A 12,142-nucleotide genomic window follows, 5' to 3' on the forward strand; every position below is an offset into this window, starting at 1 on the left:
GGCACTTCACGGCATTAGGCTCCGCCCCCTTCCCACCCGCGAATCGCGGCAATGCATTCCTCTGCTGCCAGGTGCCGGCCAGGTAGACTTGAGTGGTCCCACCGGCTCAGGGGCTCTTCACGCGTCTCCTGTTGGTGCCCCTGCTGCCCGGGATCCATCAGCGCGATCATCATGCAGGGGGTTCCCGGTGCGAGACAGTGGCTGTTCAGACTGCCCTCAGAAGTGTACAGGAACGAAGGAACGGCAAGTACCGGGGAGTGGGGACGGGGGAAGCAGGGACGGTCACAGCCACATATACTGTCATTAATGTTAACATAGTAAACAAAAAACACCGCCCCGAATCCACCACTGCCCAATCACCTCCTCCACAGTGAAAGGGGCGTGCTTTCATATGGGCTGAAAGCACGCCCCTGTCAAAGAGGCACTTATACTAGTGCCGCTTTCAGGGCTTTTTGTTAATGGGATTTTACTCCCCGCTGCTTGGCCCCGCCCCCGCTTCCGGCCCTTTTACATTGTCAGCGGGAGGCACCGAGAGCGGTGCCTCCGAAACACTTAACATGAAGCTAAAAGTGATTAAAATAATAAAAATATACTTGTGACACAAAATCTGTGTCATAAGTTTCTTTTTTGTATTATTTTAATCATTAATGACAGGGGAGGCACTGCCTCCCCTGCCTCCCCTGACTGCACGTCCCTGGTATATGGAGGTGTGGATGGATGTATTAAAGTTATACTTTCAAGGTGTGTGTGTGTTGTCTTTTTTGGGGTATTTTTTTAGTAGTAGTACTACAGGTACCAGCGGGCCCGGTTTGCCGCCGCATGCTGGTACTTGTGGTTCTCCAAGTACCAGCTTGCGGGGGAGGCTTGCTGGGACTTGTAGTACTGCTACTAAAAACAATGGCCCTCATTCCGAGTTGATCGGTCGCAAGGCGAATTTAGCAGAGTTACACACGCTAAGCCGCCGCCTACTGGGAGTGAATCTTAGCTTCTTAAAATTGCGACCGATGTATTCGCAATATTGCGATTACTAACTACTTAGCAGTTTCAGAGTAGCTTCAGACTTACTCTGCCTGTGCGATCAGTTCAGTGCTTGTCGTTCCTGGTTGACGTCACAAACACACCCAGCGTTCGCCCAGGCACTCCCACCGTTTCTCCGGCCACTCCTGCGTTTTTTCCGGAAACTGTAGCGTTTTCAGCCACACGCCCCTGAAACGCCGTGTTTCCGCCCAGTAACACCCATTTCCTGTCAATCACATTACGATCGCCGGAGCGATGAAAAAGCCGTGAGTAAAATTACTTTCTACATAGCAAAGTTACTTGGCGCAGTCGCAGTGCGAACATTGCGCATGCGTACTAAGCGGATTTTCATTGCGATGCGATGAAAAATACCGAGCGAACAACTCGGAATGAGGGCCAATATTCATTACTTTGAACAAAGGCTATCAGCCCCCCATCCGCAGCCCATTGGATGGGGGGACAGCCTCGGGCTTCACCCCTGGCCCTTGGGTGGCTGGGGGGGGGACCCCTTGATTGAAGGGGTCCCCACTCCCCCAGGGTACCCCGGCCAGGGGTGACTAGTTGGATATTTGATGCCACGGCAGCAAGGCACTGTATAAAAGTGACCCCCGGCTGTGGCATTATCTGTCTAGCTAGTGGAGCCCGGTGCTGGTTTCAAAAATACGGGGGACCCCTACTCTTTTTGTTCCCCGTATTTTTGGAACCAGGAGCAGGCGCAGAGCCCGGTGCTGGTTGCTTAAATATGGGGGAACCCCTGTCAATTTTTTTCCCATATTTTTGCAACCAGGGCCGGCTCAAAGAGCCCGAGGCTGGTTTGGTTTAGGAGGGGGGACCCCACGCATTTTTTTTTTGAAAATTTATAACATTTCCCCCCCCTTCCCACTGAAAAACATGCACGGATCTCATGGATCCGTGCATGCCTATACAAACACGGGATAAAAAAGCAGGTCTGGTTTTTTTTTAGCACTTTTTCACGATTTGTATTTTAGCACGGCAGTGTTTGGCTATTGTCGGCAGTGTTTGTGTTTTGCACTTTTTAGTAAATTCCCAATTTCTACCAAATTGCAGGCGTATTTGACCGATGGTGTATTGATTCATGATTTTTTCCTAGGACTTCCAAAATATTACGAATGCCCTCATCACTGCCGTGATTTTTGCTTAGTAAATTACCGAGATGACACTTTGAAGAAAAAACGGCATCTCGGTCAAAATCGGGACCTTAGTAAATATACCCCATTGTTCCACTTCATTAATGGAACTAATTGTGAAGGAGAGAAAATCTAACCTTGTACGATTAAATGAAGAGAGCAAATCTTTGGAAAGTTTAATTGTCCCGTTTAGAGATCAACAAGATGTCAAAAATGCTGAGAGGCAGATACAACTGAAAATTGATAAGAATACTAAAGAATAAAAAATAAAAAAACAGAAAAAATATTTAAGGGATAAAAACACCAATATACCATCGAACCTGCCAGTAAAAGAAACAAATCCATTAGGGGAAAACTCCAATTTAGACCAGGGAAAATGGAGTATAATTCAAAGAGGTAATAAGACGTCTAGATCCAACTACCAGGAGAGGCGGGAAAATGATATTACAGCACAAACTGGGAATTTTAGAAGGGATAATCGAGAATGGGATAATGCCCAATACAATGGGCGGCCTAAAAGATATTGGAGAAGTAATTGGAGGGAGGATCCCTATAACAAACCAGCTAGGAGTAATCAGAGAAATACCTATGCTTGGGAAAACAATAGGAAAGATTTTGGAAGGAATAATCAAAGAAGTGAAGTTAATATAGAAACAAGGAACAGGTATGATATTTTATCAAGGAGGCAGGAACAAAGGCCCACTTTTTTAGATCGGGACTTCAGAACTCCGAGAAGGGAATAGTTGAAAAGAAGAAAAAAACTAAAAGAGGTAAAAGGGGGGGGTATCAAAAAAACGAAAAAGAAAGTGTCTAAAGGGAATGGTGTGTTAAATATATCTAATGATGATTCTAATTTAGTAAAAATTTTCAACTTAAGTACTAGAAAATTAATGGATATAGAAGAAAAAGTATTGAGGAAAAGTTTAAAATTTGCACCTACTAGTGATCCTAGCCCCTTTGAATTGTATATAGATATTAATAAGTTTGTAAGGAAACTTACTATTAAGAAATTCTTTTTGGGAAAACAGACCTCCTCAGATAAACCCAACCCAGATGAAACACTGAAATCTAGATTTAAAAATAAGTCAAGCTTCTACCCTACTAATGTGAAAGGAAGCTGTATAGACTGCTTCAGTAAAATAGTGACAGATGAGATAGAAAAGTGCATTTTGACTAATTAGAAGAAAAAACATAGAAGGTGTAATTTATCCAAGAAAGAATCCTTGGCTGTAAAATCTTTGCAACAGGACCATGATTTGGTTATAAAGCCCGCTGACAAGGGGGGTTGAGTGGTACTTATGAACCGATCTGATTATATTAGTGAAATTGATAAACAGCTCAAAGATGGCGATACTTATAAACGCCTTAAATGTGATCCAACAAGTAAGATCGTTGATGCCCTTAAAGATATTATATCTAGAGCATTAGAAAAAGGACTCATTTCTAAAGACGAATATGAGTTCATTAATATTAAAGAACCTAATGTACCGACTATGTATATATTTCTGAAAGTTCATAAGGATCCACTCCACCCCTCGGGCAGACCAATTATTTCCGGATGTAATGGAATAACATCTAATCTTTCCGCTCTAGTTGATTCCTTCTTACAGCCCATGGTAACTCAAAGTAGGTCTTATTTAAAAGATACAGGGGATACTATTAGAAAATTGCAGACTATAAATTGGGACCCTGAGTGCTTCCTATGTACAGCTGATGTGAGTACCCTGTATACTATTATTCAACCAGCTTTGGGGATGCAAGCAGTATCTTATTTTTTGGAAAAAAGTAGTGTTGATGGACCGATGAAGGAATTCATTCTTGAGAGTATTTTGTTTATTTTACAAAATAATTATTTCTATTTCAATGTAGATTATAACCTCCAACAGGTAGGCACTGCCATGGGCACCAGGTTTGCCCCTAGTTATGCCAACTTGTTTATGTCCTACTGGGAGGAGGTGGCAGAGTGGAATGACGAGTTGGTGGGGGCAGGCCTGGTGTCCTGGCATCGATTTATCGATGACATTTTATTTGTATGGAGGGGGAGTGAGGAGAGTCTGAAGACTTTTTGCGACCAATTAAATTTTAATGATAGAAATATCAAATTAACATTTGATGTAAGCAAACATGAGGTACACTTTTTGGATCTTAGTATTTATGTCAAGGAGTCACGTTTAGGAACTAAGATGTATAAAAAACCTACGGACTCGAACTCCTTTATAGAGAGAAACAGTCAACACCATGCCAACTGGCTGGAGGGTATTCCCTTCAGCCAATTTGTTAGGGTAAAACGTAACTGCTCTGACCCAGAGATTTGTAGCTTTGAGATGAAAGAAATGTCCAAGTGCTTTGAGGATAAAGGATATCAGAAAGATAAACTGGTTGCCGCAAAGGAAAGAATTAGACATATACCAAGAAGTGATCTTTTAGTTTAAAAGTCTAAAAGAGAACCTAAGGAGAATATAGAATGGGCATTTGTTTCTAGCTATAGCTCCTTACACAAAAAAGTAGAAACAATAATAAAGAATAATTGGAAATTGTTAGAACAAGATCCCATTTTGAAAGGAAAGATTCCTACTAGGCCATCTTTCATATATAGAAAATCTCAATCCTTGAAGGATAAGCTGGTTAGTAGTACCCTTACTGAGAATACACATAGTAGTGAGCGTGTACGCGGGTTCCCTCGATGTGGATCGTGTTTGGTCTGTAGAACTGTTAAGACAAACACTTCCAAGTATAAAGAAATTAACATCAATGGGAATTGTTATAAAATTAATCAATTTATCACCTGTACAACGAAGAATGTAATATACGCCATTGAGTGCAAATGCGGCCTTATATATGTGGGAAAAACAACAAGAATGCTAAAAACCCGCTTATGTGAACATATATATAATATCAGAAAGGGTTTAGAAAATCATACCCTCTCTATGCACTTTAAACAAGTACATAATTCAAAAGAATGTGAGATTAAGAACTTCTGGGGAATCGAGCAGATAAAAGGTACATGGAAAAATAAAAATATTGAAACTAGGTTGGCTAAGTCTGAGATGAGGTGGATCTTCAATTTGAAGACATTGGTTCCACAGGGACTGAATGGAGAGTTCGAATGGAAGTGGTTTTTAAATTGATTATCTCTTATTTATTTATTTATCGTGTTGAATATGGATATTATTGGATGCCATTTATTCATTTAGTCCTTTTTTAAAATGTCATATTCTGTTTGACAATCAATTGATACTTCCTATATTTATGTAGTGCACTTTATTTTAACAATAAGTGTAATTTGCTGTTTTCTACTTCAGACTAATTTTTGTATTTATGTTTTATCTTTATCTACTTCCTAAAATGGTATTTGGTGCTATTACACGATGACCCCCGGAACCCATTTATCAGCACTAAGATGCATGTTGTCACCCGCACTGTGTATTACATGACCGGAAGTGATATCCCGTCTGGTGGAACGCATCCTGGCCCGCAAGGCAACAGGAAGAAATCAGCGCACACCAGCCGTATGAAAGTCCTGTAAAGACGCGACACCACGTGACCGGAAGTTGCCGGAAGTGACGATCGCGGAAGTACGGGAAGGCGGTGCGGTTTGAAAAAATTGCTCACCACCTGATACTTATTTGAGTTGTTTGTGGGGTTTAAAAGGGGGAGGACTTTTTGGATGGACTATCCGCTTTTGAAAAAGGTAGTAACCGAAACGCGTTAAGCGGACCTGTCTCTGCATGCTGACGTTATCCTACTATTCCTTCACTATTCCACCTGGAGGGTAGCCGTGAGTAACCGGAACTCTGACTGCACCTGCTGTTTTATCACCTTCTCAGCTAGCCAGTGTGGACTTCTGTGTGGGAAATTTGGGACAACGCTGTGTGTTATGCTTTTATTTTCTTTTATCATGTGAGTGCATTTATAGAAAAATAAATATCTATCTGTTAAAGGGATTACTGCACTATCGCCTTCTTCTCTTTATTGTCCTTGTGTTGGAGGTATCCGGATATATACCTTTTGGATAAAGGTGAAAATGGATCATTGACCACTTGTGGACCCATCCTGAGAAAATTTGCATTATAAAGAAAACTCTTATGTGCTTGTTTTTCCTGGAAAACCTTGTGAGTGTGATGCATTGAAATCAGCTTTCCTGCACAGTTCTTAAAAGGACTTCTACACTATTGTGTGTTTTTTCTTTTATATCCTCTGTATCCTTGTTGTTTCTCATTTATTGAGGAACATCAAGCTACAGTATATAGGTTGTGATTTTGAAGATATCCTGTATACGACATGTTAGACCCAAGGAGCGCCTAAGGGGAATATAATATTTTGGTATACTGTGAAACTTGTGAAGTAGGTGAAACTTCTGTTATTACCTCTGGGCTGATCTTTGGACTTTTATTGTGCACTTTACAACCACTTCTTTCATTTGTACAAATAAATATTAATATAATATGCCCATAAAATGAATGTGTTAGCTAAGATAAAGGATTTGATCCTGGTGGCATATATTCCTTTTAGCTCATAAGAGAAAAAAGGAGAGTTGTGGAAGACTTACTCTTGAAGACAAGTTGTTCTGCCGACGTGCCATGGCGGGTGCCCACAAAGGACCCACAGAGCGATTAGAATGAGCATGGACGATATGCAGCACAAGGAGGTCAGCCTGCATGTGTCTGTGAGATAGTCATGTGAAACCATCTGCCTAGAATCTATTTGTCAGCTGGCCTCTGTGCATTGTGGAATCTGCAGAGGATAAAGAGGGAATCCGATTTCCAGATGGAGCTAGTATGATCCACGTAGATCCAAAGGGCTGGACCATGTCCAAGGAGGCCTCCACCACCGAGAGGTCTGGGTATTGGAAGGTTGGTACAATTATTTATTTGTTAAGGTGGAAACTGGACACTACCTTGGGGCATGGACATGGCACCATGGATGAGTGCCTCGGTACTGCTCTCTCTATGTCTTTGTGGATGTGTGCCCACCTGCTGTCCACATTGTTTGCCTACAGCAGGGTTGAGATATTGGGGATGAAAGCTTTAACCCCTCCCTGCGGACATGGTTTGTTCTGCCAGAGATGGTTGAGCTGGTGATCTAAGGTGTGGCTGCTCTCTGTGGTGCCACGACCAGTAGTGTGGAGGCTATGGTGACTTGGTGTGGAGGTGGAGGTGCTGGCAGCAGAGTGGCGGTCCTCTGCTCTACTGAGGGTGCCGTTGGGAGCATGGGAGCCTCTGGTGCCACAGGGAGCATGGGAGCATTGCTTGTGATGTGCCCGGTGATGAGAGTGGAGGGAGCCAGCGGGAAAGGATGGAGACTGTGCAGCCCTGTGCATCTGAGTCTGACCTGTGCATAACTGCAGCAGGGGCTGCTGGAAGTGACATGGTGGAGGGGGATGTGGAAGCTGCTGTGAGCTTTCCCTGCACTCCCTACAGGCTGTCAGAGATGGACCTGTAGTTGCTGCTGGCATGCCCTAAGGGAAGCACCTGTGAGGGAGAGAGCTGGAACCTTTGTAAGGTGGAGGAGATGGGGACATCGGTCTGCACTCCCAGCCATAGTGTTGGCTAATGTCCGCTCCTTACCTTATGAAATGGATGAACTTTTGTTGCTCCTTGGAAGGACAGGCAGGGGCTTTTCGGAGTCAGCTGTCTTATGGAGACTTGGTTGGGTGAGCATGTTCCTGATAATCTGCTGGTTTTGCCAGGATTTGGGCTTTATAGAAGGAATTGTGATATGGAGCTCTCAGGAAAAATGATGGGGGGGGGGGGGGATTTGTGTTTTGTCCCAGCTGTAATTATTTGTGAATCCGGACTAGATTGAGCTACTTGGTTTTGGCTTGAGATTGTAGGATGGAACTGGGCAGGCTTAATATAGGACCTAGGATCTACTCATTCACAGTTGTTGTACTTTGGTAATGTAGGAACACCTGACTGAATACTGTATCAGGTGAGAAACGTTGGTGGTGTGGCACCAGCTATATGGGAAGCTGGGATGATGAGTTACCAGTGCAATAGAATAGCTGTAAAGTTCAGCACACTGAGGATTTACTATCACTGGGGTAAGATAAACCAAGGAGCAGCTATTGAGGAATGCTGTGATATGCTGTACCAGCAAATTGGGTAATGCTGCTCTGGAGTTGCAGGAGCAGCTCTTCAGGATCACTGAGATTGGCTGTGCCGGTGAATCTGGGTTTGCTGCAATGATGAACTGAGCAGCCCTTCAGGATCACTGGGATTGGCTATACCGGTGAATCTAGATATGCTGCAATGATAAACTGAGCAGCCCTTTAGGATCTCTGTGGGTTGGGGCTGGGAGACCGGCGCTGCATCCCAATCACTGGGATTGGCTGTACCGATGAATCTGGATATGCTACGATTCTGAGCTGAGCAGCTAAACTGGATAGCTCAGGAATGTTACAAAAAATAGATTGTATATCAGTGCTATTGCTTATGTTATCTCACCAAATACAATTTAAAAATATGATCATAAAATATAACAGAATTCATTAAAACATTAAAATATCATCCAACAATACTGTCTCTCTATTATCATCACCACCACTGATAGAAATGCACTAGCAGCAGGACTTTCAATAGGACGTTCAATAGGATGTTACCCACATGAGGATAATTCATAGCTGTCCCTTGGCAGATGTAAGCACTTTGCCGAGCGTTGAGGGTTCCACTTCTAAATCCTGTAGGTATCCATAAACTGGTATATAGTAGGGATGTGCACTTGAAATTTTTCGGGTTTTGTGTTTTGGTTTTGGGTTCGGTTCCGCGGCCGTGTTTTGGGTTCGACCGCGTTTTGGCAAAACCTCACCGAATTTTTTTTGTCGGATTCGGGTGTGTTTTGGATTCGGGTGTTTTTTTCAAAAAACCCTAAAAAACAGCTTAAATCATAGAATTTGGGGGTCATTTTGATCCCAAAGTATTATTAACCTCAAAAACCATAATTTCCACTCATTTTCAGTCTATTCTGAATACCTCACACCTCACAATATTATTTTTAGTCCTAAAATTTGCACCGAGGTCGCTGGATGACTAAGCTAAGCGACCCTAGTGGCCGACACAAACACCTGGCCCATCTAGGAGTGGCACTGCAGTGTCACGCAGGATGGCCCTTCCAAAAAACACTCCCCAAACAGCACATGACGCAAAGAAGAAAAAAAGAGGCGCAATGAGGTAGCTGTGTGAGTAAGATAAGCGACCCTAGTGGCCGACACAAACACCTGGCCCATCTAGGAGTGGCACTGCAGTGTCACGCAGGATGGCCCTTCCAAAAAACACTCCCCAAACAGCACATGACGCAAAGAAGAAAAAAAGAGGCGCAATGAGGTAGCTGTGTGAGTAAGATAAGCGACCCTAGTGGCCGACACAAACACCTGGCCCATCTAGGAGTGGCACTGCAGTGTCACGCAGGATGGCCCTTCCAAAAAACACTCCCCAAACAGCACATGACGCAAATAAAAATGAAAGAAAAAAGAGGTGCAAGATGGAATTGTCCTTGGGCCCTCCCACCCACCCTTATGTTGTATAAACAGGACATGCACACTTTAACCAACCCATCATTTCAGTGACAGGGTCTGCCACACGACTGTGACTGAAATGACGGGTTGGTTTGGACCCCCACCGAAAAAGAAGCAATTAATCTCTCCTTGCACAAACTGGCTCTACAGAGGCAAGATGTCCACCTCATCATCATCCTCCGATATATCACTGTGTACATCCCGCTCCTCACAGACTATCAATTCGTCCCCACTGGAATCCACCATCTCAGCTCCCTGTGTACTTTGTGGAGGCAATTGCTGCTGGTCAATGTCTCCACGGAGGAATTGATTATAATTCATTTTAATGAACATCATCTTCTCCACATTTTCTGGAAGTAACCTCGTACGCAGATTGCTGACAAGGTGAGCGGCGGCACTAAACACTCTTTCGGAGTACACACTTGTGGGAGGGCAACTTAGGTAGAATAAAGCCAGTTTGTGCAAGGGCCTCCAAATTGCCTCTTTTTCCTGCCAGTATAAGTACGGACTGTCTGACGTGTCTACTTGGATGCGGTCACTCATATAATCCTCCACCATTCTTTCAATGGTGAGAGAATCATATGCAGTGACAGTAGACGACATGTCCGTAATCGTTGTCAGGTCCTTCAGTCCGGACCAGATGTCAGCATCAGCAGTCGCTCCAGACTGCCCTGCATCACCGCCAGCGGGTGGGCTCGGAATTCTGAGCCTTTTCCTCGCACCCCCAGTTGCGGGAGAATGTGAAGGAGGAGATGTTGACAGGTCGCGTTCCGCTTGACTTGACAATTTTGTCACCAGCAGGTCTTTGAACCCCAGCAGACTTGTGTCTGCCGGAAAGAGAGATCCAAGGTAGGTTTTAAATCTAGGATCGAGCACAGTGGCTAAAATGTAGTGCTCTGATTTCAACAGATTGACCACCCGTGAATCCTTGTTAAGCGAATTAAGGGCTCCATCCACAAGTCCCACATGCCTAGCGGAATCGCTCCCTTTTAGCTCCTCCTTCAATGCCTCCAGCTTCTTCTGCAAAAGCCTGATGAGGGGAATGACCTGACTCAGGCTGGCAGTGTCTGAACTGACTTCACGTGTGGCAAGTTCAAAAGGTTGCAGAACCTTGCACAACGTTGAAATCATTCTCCACTGCGCTTGAGACAGGTACATTCCACCTCCTATATCGTGCTCAATTGTATAGGCTTGAATGGCCTTTTGCTGCTCCTCCAACCTCTGAAGCATACAGAGGGTTGAATTCCACCTCGTTACCACTTCTTGCTTCAGATGATGGCAGGGCAGGTTCAGGCGTTTTTGGTGGTGCTCCAGTCTTCCGCACGTGGTGCCTGTACGCCGAAAGTGTCCCGCAATTCTTCTGGCCACCGACAGCATCTCTTGCACGCCCCTGTCGTTTTTTAAAAAATTCTGCACCACCAAATTCAAGGTATGTGCAAAACATGGGACGTGCTGGAATTTGCCCATATTTAATGCACACACAATATTGCTGGCGTTGTCCGATGCCACAAATCCACAGGAGAGTCCAATTGGGGTAAGCCATTCCGCGATGATCTTCCTCAGTTGCCGTAAGAGGTTTTCAGCTGTGTGCGTATTCTGGAAACCGGTGATACAAAGCGTAGCCTGCCTAGGAAAGAGTTGGCGTTTGCGAGATGCTGCTACTGGTGCCGCCGCTGCTGTTCTTGCGGCGGGAGTCCATACATCTACCCAGTGGGCTGTCACAGTCATATAGTCCTGACCCTGCCCTGCTCCACTTGTCCACATGTCCGTGGTTAAGTGGACATTGGGTACAACTGCATTTTTTAGGACACTGGTGAGTCTTTTTCTGACGTCCGTGTACATTCTCGGTATCGCCTGCCTAGAGAAGTGGAACCTAGATGGTATTTGGTAACGGGGGCACACTGCCTCAAGAAAATGTCTAGTTCCCTGTGAACTAACGGCGGATACCGGACGCACGTCTAACACCAACATAGTTGTCAAGGCCTCAGTTATCCGCTTTGCAACAGGATGACTGCTGTGATATTTCATCTTCCTCGCAAAGGACTGTTGGACAGTCAATTGCTTGGTGGAAGTAGTAAAAGTGGGCTTACGACTTCCCCTCTGGGATGACCATCGACTCCCAGCAGCAACAACAGCAGCGCCAGCAGCAGTAGGCGTTACACGCAAGGATGCATCGGAGGAATCCCAGGCAGGAGAGGACTCGTCAGAATTGCCAGTGACATGGCATGCAGGACTATTGGCATTCCTGGGGAAGGAGGAAATTGACACTGAGGGAGTTGGTGGGGTGGTTTGCGTGAGCTTGGTTACAAGAGGAAGGGATTTACTGGTCAGTGGACTGCTTCCGCTGTCGCCCAAAGTTTTTGAACTTGTCACTGACTTATTATGAATGCGCTGCAGGTGACGTATAAGGGAGGATGTTCCGAGGTGGTTAACGTCCTTACCCCTACTTATTACAGCTTGACAA

This window comes from Pseudophryne corroboree, chromosome 3, assembly GCF_028390025.1.
Source record: "Pseudophryne corroboree isolate aPseCor3 chromosome 3, aPseCor3.hap2, whole genome shotgun sequence".
Classification (NCBI taxonomy): domain Eukaryota; kingdom Metazoa; phylum Chordata; class Amphibia; order Anura; family Myobatrachidae; genus Pseudophryne; species Pseudophryne corroboree.